Below are 10,000 nucleotides of genomic sequence, written 5' to 3' on the forward strand. Positions count from 1 at the left end.
TTGAGCGGAGGCATTTGGATGATGTCAAAACTCAAAACATCGTTAATTCATTACTCACACAGCAGCAGCCATATAGCACAATGGTGAGAATCCTTGACTGTCATTTGGGCGGTCGGGTTTCGATCCTGGCTTGAGGCAGTTGCGTGTCTAGCTGTACTGATGAGCTGTGAAACAGCGAAACAGTACTCTATGTGGATGGCTATATATATATATATGCTGTTTTAACGGTGGAGAGTAGAAATTGGAGATTTTTGACGAGGAGGAAAAAAATGACTGCCTTCTCGGTAAGAAATTATCCATCTCATTGGTTAGGTTTTTTATCTTATAAGAGTATTTTTTAGTTCCTTACATCAAGTGGATTCATGTTTTGTCTAATGCAATTTTCATTCAAAATATTATCCTTTTAATTACAATTTTCTTAACTTTTTAAAATCTTGAACTTCAAGTCAAAATGGGAGTAAAAATTGGGTTTACTTTTGACAGCTTCGTACTCTCGTTTCCTTTATTTTAGTTCTTAAATTTTTACATTTTATGAGCGATATTTCTGACAAAGGGAGGAAAAATTGCAGCATTCAGACATATTCCTCAAGGCATTTCAGTAAAGGTGCAAACCACTATTATAGGTTTTCAGGGGATGCTGAAAAACGAAAATAATGTTCAAAATTCCAGGAAACTAGTAGTTTCCAAAATGGAAAAAAAATTATAGTTTTAAAAAGTGAGGGATCACTTTTCTATATGAATTTAGCGTAAAATGAGCACCCATTTTATAGCCACATCGTTGTTGGGGGGGGGTCAATATAAAATGAACACAACCGTAAAATAGGTGATTATGGCATGGCAGACCAGTAAAAACCTCCCTTAAAAGTCTAGTTTACCTATTTTACGTTAAAATGTGTTCACTTTACGTTGACCAGCTTCCCTAACAAAAAGTGGTCATAAAGTGGGTGCTCACTTTGCGTTAAATTAATACAGAAAAGTGATCCCCCACTTTTTGAAACTATAATTTTTTTTCACATCTTGAGAAACTACTTATTTCTTGGAATTTTAAACATTATTTTTGTTTTCAGCAACCCTGAAAACCTATAATAGTGGTCATTTTAAAGGATTTTTGGAGAGTGGAAACATACTGCACCTTTACCGAAATGTCCTGAGGAATATGACGGAATGCCAAAATTGCTGTTTTCTGAGTCAGAATCTATTCCATCTTATTGTTGGCATGTAGAGTCATCTGGAATTTCAGTTCTCTGAATCAACCTAGAATAGAAATGTTGATGGACGATTCTTTAGAGTTTATTCTGCTGTGAAGTTCGAGAAATTAATAAGAAGATGAAAAAATTGTTTCCCACTTTTGTGAATTTACATAAGTTCTCAAACAGGTCATTACAAAAAATGCTGACCCACCGACATTATAAAATAGTTTCTCTCAGGTGTGTATATGGACATGTGTGTTTTAAGTTTCTTGTTATAGAAAACATATTTGCATACAAAAAGTGTTTTTCACTTTTTAAAATTTACTTCAGTAAATTTTAAACGATTAAAGGGATTCTCTCTTGGAGGTAATACTTGATTTCATTACGATTTGAATTTATAAATGAGGTATCTTTCAAGGAATTTCTCTTTGTCTTTATTTTTGTGTGTTTTCCTTGGTTTGAAAATTTTAATGTATGTTTAAGGGTAGTATATGCATATAAAAATTAAAATAAAATGTAATCTTATTTGTGTTTCAAAAAGTCTCAAATCCTTTTATGATTGCCAACTGTATTTCATTACAGCTTGGTTTTCTAGGGATTGTTTCCAAGTATTTGTAAAGATTTTTTTCCCCATGAGGACAATTGCTCACATCACAACAAATATAATGCTTATTTCTTTGAGGGACTTTGTTTTTTTTTGTTTTTTTTTTACACAGTGATCACCACTTATCAAGGCCCGGAAGCCACTCAGGGATAAGGGTTATTGCAAGTACATTAAGTTAGTGAGGAGATTTGCTGAAGTATTTACTTAAGGGGGCGGTTCATTAGGAATTTGTTAACATTGGACTTGAAGACATCCAAGTTGTAGTCCGGAGGGAAGCAGGCAGACGGAACAGAGTTCCACAGGTGTGCAGTTCTAAGAAAGAAGCTTTGTTCATGGAATCCGTGTTTTGATTTAGGCACAGATATAGAGTGGGGGAAATTTTTCACAGTGGATTCAGCTAGACGGGTGTTTTTCGTGAAAGATTGGCGAGGGGGGACCAGAGATTGGAGTTCAGACGAGCATCTACCATGGAAATAACGATAAAACAAGGACAGGCTCGCAATTTCTCTTCTGTGGGAGAGAGGTTGCAGGGTAGAGAAAAGGGCATCCCCCACTAAGCCACGAAGTCTATTTTGTACTCTGTCAAGGCAGGATAGGCTGTTTTTAGGAGCTCCTGCCCAGATATGGCAACAGTATTCCATCCTTGGACGTACTTGGTTTTTATATAGATAGAGAATTGCATCAGTAGTGAGATATCTTCTGGAGCGGTAGAAGGATCCCACCATCTTTCCAGCGACCTTGGCAACAGACTTGATGTACGTGTTCCATTTCAGATCAGGAGTAAAGGTCAAACCCAGAAGCTTGTCAAAACACGGAGCCTCACCCAGACGAGAGCCATCCATCACAATTGATGCCAGCTGGGGATCAGAGCGTTGATGATGTAAGGATAGGAGTTTGGTTTGGGATGCATTAAAGGTAACCAGCCACATCTTCCCCTATATTTTTGTTGCATTTAAATCATTCTTGAGGCCCTTAGATTCTATCTTTTCCCATTCAATTCTTGCATTCTTATATCTAAAGTTAATTCTCTTTTTGGCAAAAACGTGGATCTACACAATTTTTTAGTTAAAAAGTTTCTCCTGCATGTGTTTACTTGTTTCTCGATTTTCTATCATTATAGTTCTTTTTTTTTAAATTTTCTTACCATTTTGTTCTAAGTGGAACACTTGGTTCATTGGGTGTATTTGCCAAGTAAAAAGATTTTTTTTCACCAAGCCAAACGCTCCTATCAAAACTGGTACAATATTCCTTTTTTTTTCAGAGACTATATGATTATTAAATAATTCTTGAGGTCCTGATATTTTGTTATTTTTTACCCAACCAACTCTTGCATTGTCATGTGTAATGTCAACACGCATATGTGTATCTCTCTTGCACTTGGTTTATAAGGTATATTTAGCAGGTCAGGCGTGTATACACGTGTGTTTTCAAGCTACTCTTCACAGAAAACGCATATCATATGGTTTTACACATTTTTTAAATTTTACTTCTGTATCCAAGCATTTTTAAAGATTTTTTCATTAGGCAAGATGCTCGTATCGGTGCTGGTAAAATGTTTATTTCTATTGGTCATTATTAAATCATTCTTGAGGTCCTGAGATTTTGGTATCATTTCCTGATGATCTATTGCATTCTCATATGTAAAGGCAGCTCACTGTTTTGCAAAAACGCAGATCTACACATTTGATAGTCAAAAGTTTCTCTTGCATGCATTTATTTTTTTTCAATCTATTTTCTATTATTATAGTTTTACGTTGATCCTTTTCTAATTTTTCTCATCATTTTTCTCTAGTTGGAGATGGGCTATCCTGCCGAATAGCAGACATTTATCTCATATTTCATACCTTATACTAAGATACCTCCTTAAGATTCTAAGCATCCATTTAAAAGCAAATGTGTATCTCTCTTTCACTTGGTTGATCGAGTATATCTACTGGGTCAGGTATGTATACGCAGGTGTGTTTGCAAGCTACTCTTCACAGAAAATGCATATCATATGGTTTTACACGTTTCTAAACATTTACTTCTGTAGCCAAATATTTTTAAAGATTATTTTCATTAGGCCAGATGCTCCTATCACAAATGGTGTTTATTTCTTTTGGTCATTATTAAATTATTCTTGAGGTCCTGAGATTTCGGTATCTTTTCCCGTACAACTCTTGCATTCTCATATGTAAAGTCAGCGCACTTTTTGACAAAAATGCAGATCTACACATATTCCTTGAGACATTTCGAGAAAGTATTTTGCCAGTTTCACTTGCATGCATTTATTTTTTTAATCTATTTTCTGTTATTATATTTTACAGGATCTTTTTATAATTTTTCTCGTCATTTTTTTCTATCTGAAGATGGGGCATCCTGCCGAATGCCAGACATTTATCTGATATTACATACCTTACAACTGAAATACGTTCTTAAGATTCTAAGCATCCATTTAAAAGCAAATGTGTATCTCTCTTGTACTTAGTTCATCGAGTATATCTACCAGGTCAGGTGTGTATACGCATGTGTGTTTTCAAGCTACTCTTCACGGAAAACGCGTATCCACATAGCTCGCAGGAAAAAGGTTTTTCACCAGTGTGTGTTCTCATGTGTAAAGTCAATGCGCTTTTTTGCGAAAACGCTGACTTACACACCTGGCAACTGAAGGGCTTTTCGCCAGTGTGTATGCGCAGGTGTGAAGTCAGCGTGCCTTGCTGTGAAAACAACGACCCGCAGAATTCACAGTAGAATGGTTTCTCCCCCGTGTGTATCCTCATGTGGATTTTTAGATGACTTTTCACAGCGAAAGTAGAACCGCATACTTCGCACAAAAATGGTCTCTCCCCCGTATGTGAGCGCATGTGTAGCCGAAGTGTGCCTTTCCGGGAGAACGACGATCCGCAGATCATACAGGAAATTGGCTTCTCTCCCCGGTGGATCTGCATGTGTGTCGTCAGGTGCGACTTCACAGAGAATGACGACTCACACACGTCACAGCTAAACGGTTTCTCCCCGGTGTGCATGCGGACGTGCGTGCGTAGATTGCTGTTTTGCGAAAATGCTGATCCACAAACTTGACAAGAATATGGTTTCTCTCCTGTGTGAGTTCGCTTGTGTAAAATCAACGTGTTTTTTTGTGAATACGAACATCCACAAACTTCACAATTAAATCGTTTTGCTTTCTGATGTGTCTGCATTTTTTGTTTACATCAAGCAGAATTCCTCTGTGTCTTTATTTTTTGTGTTTTCCTTGGTTTGAAATTTTAAATGTATGCTTCACTGTAATACAGGATGTCCAATTTCAAAATGTTCCAAAATCGATTTTTTGTAGATTATTTCTATCGCAACCATAAATAAAGTTATATTTTCATGTGCACACAGACTTTACGGACATTCTATACATATAAGCATTTCACTAAACGTCTAGATTTTAGATAGCAAATGTGTTTTACTTGGTTCAAAATTTTAAAATGTATGCTTTATAGTAATATATGTACATAAAAATTAAAATAAAATGTAGTGCGTGCAAATGTTTTTGTTTTCTGCATCAAAAAAGCCTCAAATAATAGAGAATATTCTAATTATATTAACAGATTATTAAGATGGGCTTCATACATCGGTTTCTTTCTTGTACGTGTTCACATCAAAACTTTTTTCTATGAATATGATCTACACACTTAACAAGAAAATAGCTGCATTTTCCCGCAAGCCTCTGAACACCATATCATATAAAAGAAAAGTTTGAATTTTCGATCCCAAAAATGTGTTTTTCTTGGTTCAAAATGTTAAATGTACAGTAAATGTATACACACAAACATTAAATAAAATGTGTTTTTCTTGGTTCAAAATGTTAAATGTACAGTAAATGTATACACACAAACATTAAATAAAATGTGTTTTTCTTGGTTCAAAATGTTAAATATACACTAAACAAACATTAAATAAAATGTGATGCATGTGAATGTTTTAATGTTTTGTTTTCTTCGGTTTTAAATTTTAAATATGGGTTTTAGAGTAAATATATAAATATTTAAATAAAATGCAATGTTTGTGAATGTCTTTTTCTCAAAGTAGAATTTCTCTCTGAATAATGTATGTTATAAAAGAAAGATTTAAATTATAAATAGTAAGGAAATGCAACTGTTTCCTTATTTAAAAAAATTATAAATGATGTGTTTGCCTTTTTATGTTTTAGAATCTCAAATTCTTTGTAATAGAAAATTGCATCAGCTTAAATAAAATATTCAGATGTGTTTTCTTTTGTTTAAAATTTTAAATGCAAGTTTTTGAGTAAATATATATGTACATAAACGTTTAAATACAGGGTGTCCACAAAGTCTGGCTACATTATGCAGCCAGACTTTGTGGGCACCGTGTAGATTATGCAGCAAGACTTTGTGGGCACCATGTAGATTATGTAGCCAGACTTTGTGGACACCATGTAGATTATGTAGCCAGACTTTGTGGGCACTGTGTAGATTATACAACCAGACTTTGTGGACACTGTAGATTATGCAGCCAGACTTTGTGGGCACCGTGTAGATTATGTAGCCAGACTTTGTGGGCACTGTGTAGATTATGCAGCCAGACTTTGAGGGCACCGTATAGATTATGCAGCCAGACTTTGAGGGCACTGTGTAGATTATGCAGCCAAACTTTGTGGACACCCTGTATATAAAATACAATGTGTGTGTGATTATTTTAAATTTTTGTGTCAAAAATGTCTCAAATGCTCAGTAACAAGAATTAGTTTGCAATTGCATTTAGTTTCCCAATAGAATATTTGGGAAAGTTAAATAAAACGACCTTGATGCATCCATAGAACCATTAAAAACATTTGCAGAGTTTCAGAAGGTAATTCATAGCTGCAAATAAGTATGCAGCTTTTGCAAAATCATTATTTTGTAAGAGTGCACATTTCCAATGGATGACATGATGAGTGTACAAAATTTAGAACAACTTTGTTATCATAACGTCCTGAAGTATCCAATATTATCTCGATAACAGGGTCTCTCGAGATATTTCTTTTACTATATGCCAACCTTGTACATATTATATCATGTCTCAAATCGGTGACCTGTGTAAGATTACTTTTGTTTTCTGACAATTAACATTTCCTGTTATCTCAAGTTATCTCTTGCAAATAATAATAATAATCATAACAATAATAATAATAATAACAATAATAATGACAATAAAAATTAATAACAATAATAATAACAAACCAGCAGCAGTACTTGAAAGTGAAAATCACAAAATTCAATGGGACATTGGCGTACAAATAGATATAAACACGCAAGCAAGAAGACTGGATGTCATAATAATTAGCAAGAAAAAAAAGTCCTGTTGGATTGTAGAGTTTGATGTTCCTGCAAACCAGAGGGCGAATAGCAAGGAGACTGAGAAGCAGAACACATACACTGAACTGGCCAGAGAGCTGAAAGAGATATGGAAGATAAAAGACTTAAGATAACACCATAATTGGCCGTGAGATTAAAAGGATAATATATTGAAACTATATTATCTTTTTCATCTCAATTATTTCACTCCTAATATAGCTATCACTAGACTCACATCCCTAGTATGTTACCTAGCATTTTCTCTCCTTTTCTGATGAGAAGCATTAGACTTTAAAATACCATGGTATAAAGAGTCTTACATATCCTACACCCTTAATTGATGTAAGATCCATATTATAAATAATATATATATAAGCTTCAAAGCACTTTGTTGAGCTTTGCATTATCCCGATAAGTCTCCTTTTAAAGAATCAATTTTATTCTTTTAACTCCCTCATAACTCCAACTCGTTCAAAAAGAAAAGCCTCAAATATTTTTTAAAAGAAAAATAGCTAAACATGACAAGAGAATCAAAACAATACTGTGGGGTTGCTTCCTAACTTACTGTAACATAAGTAATTTGATATTCCTTTTTTCATTTTGAATTTATAATTATTACACAAAAAAATTTCATTAAAAGGGTGTAACTTTTACAACTGCATTTTACCAAACCATGGCTGATGGAACAAAAGCATCCTACTCGCAGGAATTAACTAAAGGATTCCGTTCAAAATTCTATGCAGATTCACAAATTCAACAGAAAGATTGCCAAGTTCGAGAAAATATACACCTGAAAAAGGTCAAAGGTTACACTGGCCAACACATTGTGAAAATGACAATCAAAATAAGAACAAAATATTAATAACCACTCCTCATCTAAAAAATTAAGAAACACAGTATTTAGTCTTATTATTAGGTTTCTGTGATATAATTTAATTTTAATAAATGTTATTGTTCTTCTTTAATAATAATGTGATTTTCGGAATATGATATATTCGTTTCATCACAAGTACATGCATAACACAGACTTTTCTTTACTTTTGTTTTTATAGGGGAAATTCTGGACAAAAATCAGAAATGTTTTTTTACAATAAGTTTCTGGTCAAGAAATTATGTGAGTATATCATGTTAAATTTACATAGGAAAGTGATTCCAGCTCTAAAGTCTTAAATATTAGTTGAAATATAAATATATATATATATATATATATATATATATATATAAAATAAATTAAAAAAAAAATAAATAAAAATTACAATAAGTTTACCAAGGTAATCAAAATGGTAAACTTAAAATATATTATAAATATTAAAGAGTTAATATTTACAAGTAAAGTAATCTCAACCAGATGTAAAAGCTCAATAAAACCGAAAAGGAAATAGAGCTTATAATATTATGAACAAATGATTAATAAAACATGTTAAAAGACATCTTGAAAAAGAGTTAAAAACATATTTAATTTTAAAAAAGGAAACACAAGATAAGTGGATAGTCCTTAATCCGCTGAGTTTTGAAGAAATACTCTCCTTCTCATCAGAGGGCAAGAATTAGCAAAATGCGGGATCGGATTTTGCATATAAAAGTATTTAATGAAACTACAAGTAAGTCACAGATCTTACTTGGTTAAAAAAAAAAGGGTGAGGTAAGGGGAATAGGAGGTAAAAGAAAAATGATAAAAAGATTTCACATGAATGGATAGTCCGGTGAAGGGGAACAAATCCAAGAATGGTAAAATCCAAACACGGTCGAATAAAAAAAAACATATATATATATATTCATGCAGAAATATGTTCATTCAATTATATTTCACCCTTTATTTATACTAATCCTTTACTTTATGAAGCTCAATGTAAGTACAAAGCATATAACAAATAAATTGCAAAATTCTATATTCCAAATTTCAAGAAGTTGACCATCTTCCCGTTTATTCCTTTAAGTAAATTGACATGCACAATTCCTGACAAAATCCGAAAATTGGGAGTCTTCCAGGTTTTGGATTTTCTAATCATGCCCATATGCTTTTTTTTTTCTTTTAAAATTGACAAGTGGTTTTTCTTCTGATGAGTTAAGGGCGAAATGAATTCAATAATTGACATAATAATTAATTTTGATAAACGTTATTGTTCTTCTTTAATAATAATATCATTTTTGGAATATGATATATTCGTTTCTTCACAAGTATATACATCATACTGATTTTTCTTTACTTTTGTTTCTTATAAAAGAGGAATTCTGGACAAAAACAAAATAGTGATGGTCAAAAAATATGTGATTAGGTCATGTTACATTTATATAGTAAAGTGATCCCAATTCTAAAACGTAAATATTGATTGAATATATATATATATATATATATATATATATATATATATATATATATATATATTGGGAATTTTATTTTTATCTCATTATTAGCCATTATGCAGTAGAAAGGTGATGACGGGGGGGGGTCTGCACTTCTTACCCTTTGAGGCTTGCCTGTGCGGTTCAGTTGTCCTCATGCCTCACCCTTTTTCCCCCTATTTGGTACGGCAGAGAGTCTAGTAATCAGCCAAGGATGAAAGAGAGGGGGTATTTGGGGGAAGGAATTTCATTCCATTTCATTAAAAATCAGATTTAAAATTACAGAAGAAACAGGTTGGGTTTTACAGGTGTCCATTGCAAATTTCCAAGTTCACACCTGAAGAAGTTTAGAGGTTACATCGGCCAAAACGTTGTGAAAATGACACTCAAGATGAGAACAGTAGTCCAAGTAATTAAAATAATATGAAAAATCAATCCTCATTTAAAAAATTCAAAACAATAAAAGAATATGTTACTTCCCTGTGGCCACTGCTAAAACATGCGTGATTCCATTATGATCAATAATTTTTGAATAAGTATAG

At 33.1% G+C, this 10,000-nt stretch overlaps 1 long non-coding RNA gene across 1 annotated transcript in view; it reads right to left on the reverse strand.

Annotated features, from left to right (window-relative positions):
* Positions 1–1,623: 1,623 nt before the first annotated feature.
* Positions 1,624–10,000, reverse strand: part of LOC145269713 (uncharacterized) — a 21,023-nt gene continuing 12,646 nt past the window's right edge. The window contains exon 2 of the long non-coding RNA XR_013865184.1: positions 1,624–6,444. This is a non-coding gene — a long non-coding RNA (uncharacterized LOC145269713). The remainder of the gene's footprint in view (positions 6,445–10,000) is intronic.

This window comes from Euprymna scolopes, chromosome 45 (genome assembly GCF_053919585.1).
Source record: "Euprymna scolopes isolate OS-2025 chromosome 45, ASM5391958v1, whole genome shotgun sequence".
Classification (NCBI taxonomy): domain Eukaryota; kingdom Metazoa; phylum Mollusca; class Cephalopoda; order Sepiida; family Sepiolidae; genus Euprymna; species Euprymna scolopes.